A 12,061-nucleotide genomic window follows, 5' to 3' on the forward strand; every position below is an offset into this window, starting at 1 on the left:
TGGCTGCCATCCAGTAGGGTTGAGCGCGCCTTTCCTGTGGCCTTGGGGCCCCAACACAGAGGTTACCCGCTTAAGTATGTCAGTGTGAGAATTTCACTCTTGGTTGTAACATTTGTCTTTCCAGCAGATCTAGCATAAACATTGTTAAGCTAAACTCGTAACCTACTCAAATTAACTGCTTAGTACTTGTATCCCCTAACTTTCTCCCTCTGTCTTTTTTTCTTCTACTCCCCCCTTTTTTCTTTTTCACACTTTTCCCCTCTTTCTTCTCTCTTTAAAAAAAAGAAAATATATTCTTAAAACATGAAATGTAATAAATAAAATGTAATAAATATTAAAAAAACATAAGGGAGATGCATAACCCCTTATTATATTAGTAAAATCTGTCCAATACAAAAGGTCTTCTGCTCTCATCTGTTTGCTCAGTTGTTGCACAGGACAAGTTAAAAATAGATAAATAAATGTGTGTGATAAATGTGGGTTTTTGGCGTTTTTAACATGCTTTTGTAGCATTTTACTGTTGATGGAGGACATTTATAAAGACAATTAAACTCAAATTTGCATTTCTGAGTACTCCTTTACAACATAATGCAGTTTGAAAAAGATTTTCTACAATTTTGTGGAAAATACAATGAGTGGGTCACAAGCTCCCTGCTCCGCTCCTTTCCAATGCATCCACTTGAAGACAAATAGATCCATGAACGTCTTTGTTAACCTTGTCCGAGCTGGCATCAGGTTCAAAACTGGATGGCCAATAGCTCCAGTATTGTTCGCCATTTTTGCTGCACCAGTAATGTTACCTTAGGGGTATGACGGGCTGTAAACTAGAAGGATAGGGTTTAAACCGAGAGCTTAGTTAAGGGTAACAGGAAGTGGGCGCGTCAGACGCAAATTTCTAATAAACTACTTCCGTTCTGCTGCAATTATGTCCGACAACACAACACAGGTTGTATTATTTTGGCTCAAAACAACATACTCATATTATAAAAATCACTGGGAACAGTTGGTCAAAATTTAAATCGGAGAGGATCTTTAATCCTATAAATTGTATTTTATTTTGCCAGTTTCATGTTAGAACCCCAGAATAACATTATTTTTGCTCAAATCTTCTGCATTACTGTTCAAAAAAACACATAAGTAGTCAAATTTGTTCTTAAGAAAAAACACCTGAAAATGTATGCGTGTGAAAGCCCAGAAACCCTCCCACACAGAAACAGGCGTATTAGTTTGTCGAAAGACATACGAGGATGCTCGCACCACTCCTCCCCCACCAATAGATCGTTTACGGTATACTAGATGCGTTCACACTTCTCTCGTGTGCCGCAAGGTCTTTCCTCAGCCTCATACATTTGATATACAGTGTGTTTTCACTTTCCTTTCTCCATTGATTCAGATCCAACAAGGCAGGTGATTCATAATTAATGCTCAGCTGAACATATTGAAATGTATTGTGGGTTTGTGTAACTGGCATGGAAAGCCATCATTGTCTTCTCCGTAGTCTTTCAAGTAATAATTTAATTCATAGCTTAAATCTTGGTTTCTTTTGGTCAAGGAGTCAGATCGACAAAGAATTTTCCTTCTATTTAAGTTGCCAAATCAGCTTCCATTCCATCATCCAACACCACAGGAAAGGGGATGACAAGGCATCTCCCTGCAACACTTACTGGGTAAATTAATGCATTTCAAGTGTAGTGCACAGCTAGACTTTCTTGCTTGCCTTTGTTTCTACAACAACAACTGTTAATTATTTAGTTTTTTGCTTTATTTAGCCATAAAGAGCCAGTTGAGACTCAATGCCTCCTCTGTTAGCAGTGCTGGTCAATCTTACGGTTCAGTCAGTGGGGATAAACTGCATCGGTCTGTGCTGTTCTATTTTTCGTGATAAAAATGCAAATGCTTGTGTGTCACTGTACACCTGCAAAGGTGTTATGCTATGCCTACTTCGTGCTTTTAGTTTTCTGTAGTGTCGTTCTAACTGAACATCAAAAGTATCTTTTTAGAAGCGGTCAGTAGCTCTCTCTTTACAGTTTTTGACAATCAGATTAAAAATCCTGTTTGTAGTACAAAACAAAATCATCTCATAAGCATTCATCTGGAAGTTTCTGCAGAGTAAAGAAAAAAAACAGGCGCTGTACCAATTAAACTCAAACTTAAAATAAGAAATTTCTCCAAAATGTACGTTTTATTTTGATTAAGCAAACATGGTGTCATGGTGCCTCTATCAGACTCCTCCCCCTCTCCCCTCTGCTTGGCCTAATTCACCGCAGCTGCTGCCACTCAACTCATCACCCTGCCAGATCTTCTTAAGGAGCTCCAGGACCAGAATTCTACGCGAGTTCGTTGCCTCTAATGGTGCTTAGTCTGGCCTCTGTGTCGTCTCATGTTATGAATCTCTCGTCTTCGTCTCACGAACCTTTTCTCCAGTTCCAGGAATACCTACTCTCACGAATGGACGGCAAAGCTGATTCGCCGAGCAGAAAACCTCCTGAAACTCACCTTCTCAGTGGAGCCTTTGGTCAAACATCAAGCCATGTCTCAAGCCACAACTGGACCCTCAAGCTACGTTCCCAGTCCTCGTCTCGTCTCGGATCCGCGGACCCCCTCCAGCCACGTCGCCTCCCTGCCGCATCAAGACAACATCACCAGCTGAACTAATAAACCCATTACTTACCACTCAGCATCTGGGTCTGCCAAGCCTAGTCAGTCATCACACATGGTAACCAGAAAATATCCTGACTATGCAAGTATTACTGGTGGAATCTGCTAAAAACAAACACATCTCATGCCGAATAAAGACGCACTACTTTAAGTTTTAAAAGTTTTCTGATTTGAATATTTTTAATTGGTTAGTTTTAATGCTAAATAAAGAAAAACTGTTAAAGCAAAGCAAAATATACTTTTTGGATGGAAAAAAATGCTCAACGGGATGCTGAGACTCTGTCAAGAATTGCAATGAAGCATTTTTGTGCCCTTTTCCATTAAGCAGAAAGAAAATGAATCCTTGTAAGCCATCAACAGAGCACTTTGTGTGCAGCACCTGCTTTGTTGTAACTTAATTCAACCGGGCCAGTTTTCCTGCGCGGGAAAGATTACCACTGACATCAAAACCAACATGATGAAAATGTCTCAGTTTCCCTTTAAATCAATTTAGAGGTCGCCCTCTAAACGCCTGCATGCATGATCTTTCTTCATTAAAGCAGAGATGTATCAGTACAAGATTTTAGGATTAAACATCCTGCTTCATCCTGTGTCCCCCCTCCTTCAGTTTTCATCACATCACCTGCCAACATCACTCATGTTTCTTAGACTCCATGGTGTAAGCCAATGTCCTTGACAGCAGCAGTGAAGCAGCGTGTGCAAAACATGGACACACTAATCCCTGTAAAAATCTGACCCAGGTGAACTTGTTTTAACCTGCTTTCTTTCAGGGCTTTAATATTCATTAAAGTTCCCTTCTGATACAATCATGTCTTTCAAGTTTTTGACAAGTACGTGCACATCTTTCTTATTACCGGTACAAATGTACCGGTAATAAGAAATAACTTCTGCATTTCTTAGTATTTCTCCTTTTAAATCGCTGTCAATCAAACTGTCACAAAGACGTTCTGTCTATACTCCCTAATCTGCCCCGCCCAGCGTGCACAAGTTGTGAGAGAAGATGCGCATTGCCTGCACGCATTTATAAGTGGGTTAAAGGCTGGATTTTGTTGTTGTGCGCACGTATTTAAAATTTAGCTTAAAGATAAAATCCCATTAGCTGTCACACCTAGGTGGGCCAAATGTGTTCTCCACATTTGATCCGTCCCCTAGAGGAGCGGTGAGCTGCAGAAACAGCCGCAATCAGGAAGCATCTGGTGGTTTAATCCTAAACGTAACCTTTAATCTTAAATCTAACTCTTCCTCTGGGATTAAGAAAAAAGTTCGAAGCTGGCCGCGTGGATTTTAAAAAGCACGTGCGAATTGTCGAAAAGTTTTTTTATGGCATTTCATTTTATTTGCTGTGCAAATGAATTCAACAATCTGCATGTGCTAGCATAAAATTCGTTATGAGCCACAGCCAGTGCTGCTTGCTGGTGCAATGTAGCCTAAAATATGTCACGAAAAGCATTTTCATAGCCTTATTTCAGTTTTTTTTATGTATAATTTTATTAAACAACAGCATCTGGTATACACATTTGTTTTGTCACACATTGTTCAAAACCAATAATGGGTCTCTTTTCACCTTTTTTTTAATCCCTAAAGATAAACTTTTGAGAATAGCGACTGTCAGTCGGAGTCGTTTGTGGCTCCCCTTGTATCAAGCTCTTCACTCCTGCCAGACAGCTATCATCATCAGAAAGGGGGTATCAAGGGTGGGGATACTAAGCTCAGCACTAACAGCCACGTCCATGCGGAAGAGATTTTAGAAATAGTGGCTTTAGATAAACAGGAAATATAGCTTTTTAAGACATTTAGGTTGTGGCTTTTTAGTTAAAAACTGCAAAATCATAGTTAAAACACCTCTGGGAATGTTTTTTTTTTTTTTTTTTTTTTGTCAGAGGGGGACTTTAAACAAAATGTAACTAATTAGGAAACACCACTGTAAGGAAACATGTTAAAATGTTGTTGTGATGTGCAATCAAATCTGAGCAGGAGCATGCGTGGTTGGAAATAATTGGAAAAAAATAAATTTTACATTTTCCTTCACAATCCACCTCTTTTGTTTAGTCAGAGTTCAGAGGAATATGGTATCCTTGCTCTTGTTTTTACTGGGTCATTGCTTACATGGACCCAAAAGCAAAATAATGAAGGTCTGCCGGTGATGAGACAGGTAGCGGACCGATCGGTGCTCGGAAAACAGCGACCGTGTGATATGGTTACATCATGGCCGAGGAAAGAAAGATGGCATATTCTGCTTACAGCAGAATATTAAAGCTTTTTTTTCTTCGTGTTCATCTTGAAAGCAGCTCGGATAAAAGCACTTCACTGACTGAAACCACTGTTAAGTGAAGGTGCCCTCTGGACACAAAGGTTGAAGAGTCAACCTGCTTTTCTCCATTTTGATGGGCTTATTTCTGTAGCTCAGTCCTGTTTTCCCCACTGATGGATTTATTTTAGCCTAAAATTTTTTTTTAAATGATAGCATAGGAACCCCCAGAGTTAATAACATTTCTAAAACTCAAAGATTTCCACCAGGACATCCTTAGAGAAGATTAGTAGGTGTTAAAACGTAGGTGTAAATAAAGTGTGTCTGCATGATAATGAGAGCAGCTGTGAGTCATCCCTATTCTCGTTTGGTGTAGACCTTTTAATGTCTATTCATCGCCACTCCTGAAGTAATATTTAATGAACTACTTTTGTCTAATGTAAGAGGCTTGGCGCCCCCACCCTCAGGACACCACGTGAAACAGCAGAAACTGTTCATTTCATATTTTTCTACGTCTGCCATATTTTCCATGTGCTTGCACTCAACCTAAATGAACAGGAACATGAAACCTCCCCGAAATCCTCTCCTGATTTATTTTTCCAGACATCGGTCTGGAATATTAATCACAGCCTCGGTCTCAACCAGCCGCCATAAATAACATCGACTTTCATGCGTCCCCGTGTCATTAACATGCATTTCCCTTCACTTTATTGCTCCATGCTGTTTGGTATTCAAGTGGATTAAAGCAAATTACAAGGTTAGATCCATCCTGGACCTGGTCCACAGACAGAGACACACATTAAGGTTTTCATGCCCGTGCAGCATGGCAGACTGCCACTCCGCTGGGCCCCCCTCCCAGTTTGAAGAAGAGTGCACTGGTTTGACTTTTAACAACACACAGGAGAAAAACTATGTTGACCTTTGTAGCGTCTCCCCCCCGTGACTTCAGAATGTGTGTGAATGACACATTTGTGTAATAAAAGATCACGGACCACTGGATGCCAAACACCCTGGAGGCTCGGTTCAGCCTGGCATTGTGCATGTTGTGAAGTGCTAGAGTCACGCATGTGAATCTGACCTTGAATCCCAGCTGAATGTCATGATGTTCTTCTCTCTTCAAAGTAAATCTTTGGATGTTGCAGTTCTCCAGTGTCAAACCAGTGATATCATGTGAGCTTTGATGCATTCACTGGGAATCTAAGCAGCATTTTCTGCAAAACGGTCTGTGGTCTGTGAACAGGAACTACCCTGGACTTAAGAGTAACCAGCCCCATATTTAAAAAAGAGTTAAGCTTTCAGTTGGATTTTCTTTTAACTGCTAGTGAAAAATTATAGAATAATTCAAAAGACAAGTGGCCGGGATAGGCTCCGGCAGCCCCGTGATCCCGAAAGGGAAAAACGGTCAAGAAAATGAATGATGAATGAATGAATGAATTCAAAAGACATGTGAAAAAAAATTCTGGATCTTTTTAACTGGATTATTGTCATGATCGAACCCTATGGAGACCCAGATGCTGGAACCCGGAAGAAACTCAGGAGACGAGGCAGAGTCAGAAGTTTTAATCTGAGAGGGGATGAGAGTCGTGGACGAAGAAGAGCGCCGAGGACGGCGTACACAGCCTGTGACGAGGTGTAGCGCCGAGGACGGCGAGCACAGTCTGGAGCGAGTGGTGGAGCCGAGGACGGAGTAGACAGCCTGTGACGAGGTGAAGCGCCGAGGACGGCGAGCACAGCTTGGAGTGAGAGGTGGAGCAGAGGACGGCGTAGAAGGCCTGTGATGAGGTGGATCGCCGAGGACGGCGAGCACAGCTTGGAGCGTGAGGTGGAGCCGAGGACGGTGAAACAGGAACAAGACGGGGAACCAGCGTGACCAGTGGTGAGAAGACCTGAAGGCATGAGACAAGGGTAAGTACAAGGCTTCGAATTTGCTAGAGCGAAGTTACTAGACCTGAGGCCAGACGTAAGCACCGGAGTGAGTATAACGGACTGGCGTAGTATGCTGGGATGGATCTCCTTAAGAAGGTCTGCCAGGTGATGAGATGATGCAGGTCAGCTGGTTCCAATGAAGGAGCAGGGAGGGGAGGGGTAGCAGCCGGAGGCACCGTGACAGTACCCCCCCCCTCAACGACCGCCTCCAGGCGGTCCAGGACGACGATCCGGGTGGGCCCGATAGAAATCATTAATGAGGGCCCGGTCCAGAATGAGGGAGCGGGAGATCCACGAGCGCTCCTCCGGACCGTAACCCTCCCAGTCCACCAGAAACTGGAAGCCGCGCCCCCGACGTCGGACGTCCAACACCCTGCTGGCGGTGTAAGCAGGTGCGCCGTCGATGACCCGGGCGGGCGGTGGGGAAGCGGACGGCGGGCACAATGGACTCTCCCGGACGGGCTTAAGGTGAGAGACATGAAAAGTGGGGTGTACCTTAAGCGCCGCCGGGAGCCGCAGCCGCAACAGGAGGGGTTAATGACCCTCTCGATGGGGTAAGGTCCAATGTAGCACGGCGCCAGTTTGCGGGAAGTGGCCTGGAGGGGAATGTCACGAGAGGAGAGCCAAACCCGCTGTCCCGGTTGATAGGGGGGGCTCTCCACCCTGTGGCGATTTGCGATAAGGCGGTTCCTCTCTTTGGTGCGAAGGAGGGCAGCCTTAGCCTGAGTCCAAACGCGCTGGACGCGCCGAAGGTGATGCTGGACAGAGGGAACCGCCAAATCCAGCTCCTGAGAAGGAAATAAGGGTGGGGAGTATCCGAGGTAGGCTTCAAACGGGGACATACCGGTAGCAGAGGACGGGTGACTGTTGTGAGCATACTCGATCCATACGAGAAAGGATGACCAGTTGGAAGGGTTCTGGGCGGCCAGACAACTAAGAGCGGCCTCGAGCTCTTGGTTGGCACGCTCCGCCTGTCCGTTAGACTGAGGATGGTGACCGGACGTAAGGCTAACCGTGGCACCCAAAGCAGAGCAGAAGGCCCGCCAGACCTGAGAAATAAACTGAGGTCCGCGATCAGAGACGATGTCACTGGGAATGCCGTGGTGTCTGAAAACCTCTCTAACCAGAATGTCCTCCATTTCGGTGGCAGTGGGCAGCTTGGGAAGGGGAATGAAATGGGCGGCCTTGGAAAAACAGTCGATAACGGTGAGAATGATGGTGTGTCCCTGAGAGGCCGGCAACCCAGTGACGAAGGCCATAGCTAGGTGAGACCAGGGGCGTTGAGTAACAGGCAAGGGATGAAGGAGACCTGCAGGTGGCGAGTTGGACGACTTGGAACGGGCGCAGACGTCGCAGGCTGCCACGAAGTCCCTAACATCCCTATTCATGGAGGGCCAGAAAAAACGGCGCTGCAGGAGTTTAAGGGTCCTATGGATACCACCATGACAAGCCATACGTGAAGTATGACCCCAGACCAGGACGTCCGAGCGAAGAGAGGAGGGGATGTATAGGGTGCCGGGCGGCGCCGGAGGATGGTCAGGTTCCTCTCCCTGGGCTTGGATGACCCTACTCTCGATGTCCCACGTCAAATTTCCCACGATACACGTGGGGGGAATAATGTAGGAGCTGTCCCGATCGCTTTCAGAACTGTATATGCGGGAAAGGGCGTCAGGCTTAATGTTCCTGCTGCCCGGTCTGTAGGTGATCGAGAACCTGAACCTATCAAAAAAGAGGCACAAACGGGCCTGACGCGAGTTTAGGCGTTTGGCCGTACGTAGGTAGGCGAGGTTTTTATGATCCGTCCAAACGATGAACGGATGCTCAGCCCCCTCGAGCCAGTGACGCCACTCCTCTAGGGCGAGTTTAATGGCAAGGAGTTCCCGGTTACTGACGTCATAATTTCTCTCCGCCGCGGAGAGCTTCCTAGAAAAGAAAGCGCAGGGTTTTAGCTTTCCCGAGGCTTCCTCTCGTTGGGAGAGAACCGCTCCCACACCTGAATCAGACGCGTCGACCTCAACGACAAACTGCCGGAGGGGGTCAGGCTGTATAAGGATGGGAGCGGAAGTAAAGAGGCGCTTGAGCTCAGTGAAAGCGGATTGAGCCTCGGGGGTCCAGATGAAGGGTTTATTAACGGAGGTGAGCTGAGTCAATGGGGCGGCTATGCTGCTATAGCTACGTATGAAGCGACGGTAGAAATTCGCGAAGCCGAGGAACCTTTGAAGCTGTTTTCGGGAAGTTGGAGGTTCCCAACTGGTGACGGCCGTGATTTTGGCTGGATCGGGACGAATGTTTCCTGAGTCTATGATGAAACCTAGAAATGAAATGGTGGGTACGTGAAATTCGCACTTCTCGGCTTTAACATACAGTCGGTTCTCTAAAAGCCGTGAGAGAACCTGACGGACATGGTGGGTGTGTTCATCCAGATCGTGTGAATAAATAAGGATGTCGTCAAGGTACACAAAGACGAAACGGTTCAAAAAATCACGAAGAACGTCATTAACGAGATTCTGGAAAATGGCAGGGGCGTTGGTGAGCCCGAAGGGCATCACTAAATACTCGAAATGACCGAGTGGGGTGTTAAATGCGGTTTTCCACTCGTCCCCCTCCCTCATGCGAACCAAATAATAAGCGTTATGGAGGTCCAACTTGGAAAAAACCCGAGCTTCTTGAACAGAACTTAGAGCAGAATCAATGAGCGGAAGGGAATATTTATTCTTAACAGTAATTTAATCGATGCACGGGCGCAAAGTTTTGTCCTTCTTCTGGACGAAGAAGAACCCGGCGCCGACCGGAGAAGATGAGGGGCGAATATGACCAGCCGAGAGGGCTTCCTGGATATATTTCTCCATGGACAATTTTTCAGGACCTGATAAGTTAAATAGCCTCCTCATAGGCAGCGTAGCGCCTTTTACTAGTTCGATGGAACAATCGTACGGCCTGTGGGGAGGAAGAGAACCAGCCCTGGTCTTACTGAAAACGGCCCTAAGATCGTGATAGCACGGAGGTACCTTAGAAAGATCGATCTCAGGATCTGGATCACAACAAGGAGAAACCGAGGGTATGGCGGAACGAAGACAATTAGCCATGCAGGTAGTGCTCCAGTTGGTAACGTGGAGATTAACCCAATCGAACTGGGGGTTATGAGCGCGAAGCCAGGGAAACCCTAGAATGATGGGAGACTGGGGGGTTTTGGTAATGTAAAACTGAATGAGTTCGTGGTGATTACCAGACGTGATGAGACGAACGGCCTTAGTACGGTGGGTTATGTGAGTGAGGACCTGACCACCCAATCCGGCCGCCCTGACAGGGATATCCAAAGGTTCTGTGGGGAGGTTAAGCTCAGAAACAAGACAGTCATCAATGAAACTCTGCTCAGCTCCAGAGTCTATAAGGGCTTTACCTTCAAAAATACTAGAAGAAAAACTTAACTTGACAGGTAAATAAAGAAAAAGTCTCTCGGTGGAGAGAGAAGATTGACCCGCCCGTGGCCTGCCTTCTAACGGGGGGTTCGGGAGTTTAAACGAAGCCTACACTGATGAACAAGGTGACCGGCTTGGCCACAGTAGAAACAGGCCCCCTCCTCTCTTCGCCTCTGCCGCTCCTCAGGGGTAAGCTGAGAATGGCCAATCTGCATGGGCTCCTCTGCAGAGTGTCCAACTGAATCGTGGGAGACGACATGAACGAAGTTAGCGGCTGGAGAGGAAGAGGGAGAATTAGAATTAGCCTTCTTGTCTTGGCGGAAGCGTTCCGCCTGACGTTCCCGTAGGCGAACGTCGGAACATAAGGCTGCAGTCACGAGTTCCTCAAATGAGTTGGCTTCTGGCTGAGAGCATAAATGATCCTTGATAGAGTCATTGAGGGATTGATAGAACACCCCTTTAAGGGCTACATCCGGCCAGCCCGCCTCAACCGCTAGAATCCGAAAATCAATCAGATGGTCACTCACGGATCTGTGGCGTTGTCTTAGGTTTAGCAGTCGACGGGTAGCCTCCTCCTCCTTGCGGGGTTGGTCGAAAACCAGTCGAAATTCCCCTAGAAAGCGTTCGAAAGAGGTTTGATAAATGGGATTTGCAGTCAGATAAGCTTGCGCCCATTGAAGCGCCTTGCCTCGAAGAGCGTTCACAATAAGTGTGATCTTGCTGTGGTCTGCCTGGTAATGACGAGGAGCCTGTTGAAAAATCAAATGATATTGGAGGAGGAAACCTCCGCAAGCTCCTACGTCACCCAGGAAGCACTCGGGGAGGAGCCGGATGTTTTCGTTAGCATTGTTATCCGTAGCAGGGACCGGACTAGCGGCGGCGACCGCCATGTTGCCGGCAGTGACGGTCGGGGGTCTGTGGCTGGTTAGCTCCATCAGAGTCTGAACGATACTGTCCAAACGACGAGAAAGGTCCTGCTGGGCGACCGCCATCTGATTTAAGGATTCCGCTTGTCGCCCTAGAGCGACGCCTTGGTGGGTGACGGCCAGACAGAGTCCTTCCGGGTCAGCTAGGTCTGGGTATGGGCCAGTCCGTTCTGTCATGATCGAACCCTATGGAGACCCAGATGCTGGAACCCGGAAGAAACTCAGGAGACGAGGCAGAGTCAGAAGTTTTAATCTGAGAGGGGATGAGAGTCGTGGACGAAGAGGAGCGCCGAGGACGGCGTACACAGCCTGTGACGAGGTGTAGCGCAGAGGACGGCGAGCACAGTCTGGAGCGAGTGGTGGAGCCGAGGACGGAGTAGACAGCCTGTGACGAGGTGAAGCGCCGAGGACGGCGAGCACAGCTTGGAGTGAGAGGTGGAGCAGAGGACGGCGTAGAAGGCCTGTGATGAGGTGGATCGCCGAGGACGGCGAGCACAGCTTGGAGCGTGAGGTGGAGCCGAGGACGGTGAAACAGGAACAAGACGGGGAACCAGCGTGACCAGTGGTGAGAAGACCTGAAGGCATGAGACAAGGGTAAGTACAAGGCTTCGAATTTGCTAGAGCGAAGTTACTAGACCTGAGGCCAGACGTAAGCACCGGAGTGAGTATAACGGACTGGCGTAGTATGCTGGGATGGATCTCCTTAAGAAGGTCTGCCAGGTGATGAGATGATGCAGGTCAGCTGGTTCCAATGAAGGAGCAGGGAGGGGAGGGGTAGCAGCCGGAGGCACTGTGACAGTACCCCCCCCTCAACGACCGCCTCCAGGCGGTCCAGGACGACGATCCGGGTGGGCCCGATAGAAATCATCAATGAGGGCCCGGTC

General features: G+C 47.2%; 1 protein-coding gene across 1 annotated transcript in view; it reads right to left on the bottom strand.

Annotated features, from left to right (window-relative positions):
• The window catches only part of LOC144988966 (uncharacterized protein C14orf132), a 44,191-nt gene extending 41,575 nt beyond the window's left edge, over positions 1-2,616 (bottom strand). The window contains exon 1 of the mRNA XM_078940447.1: positions 2,497-2,616. The gene's annotated coding sequence lies outside the window, so the exon portion shown is untranslated. The remainder of the gene's footprint in view (positions 1-2,496) is intronic.
• Positions 2,617-12,061: the final 9,445 nt, after the last annotated feature.

Source organism: Oryzias latipes, chromosome 22, assembly GCF_053564925.1.
Source record: "Oryzias latipes strain Hd-rR chromosome 22, Olatipes_Hd-rR_3.1".
Lineage (NCBI taxonomy): Eukaryota > Metazoa > Chordata > Actinopteri > Beloniformes > Adrianichthyidae > Oryzias > Oryzias latipes.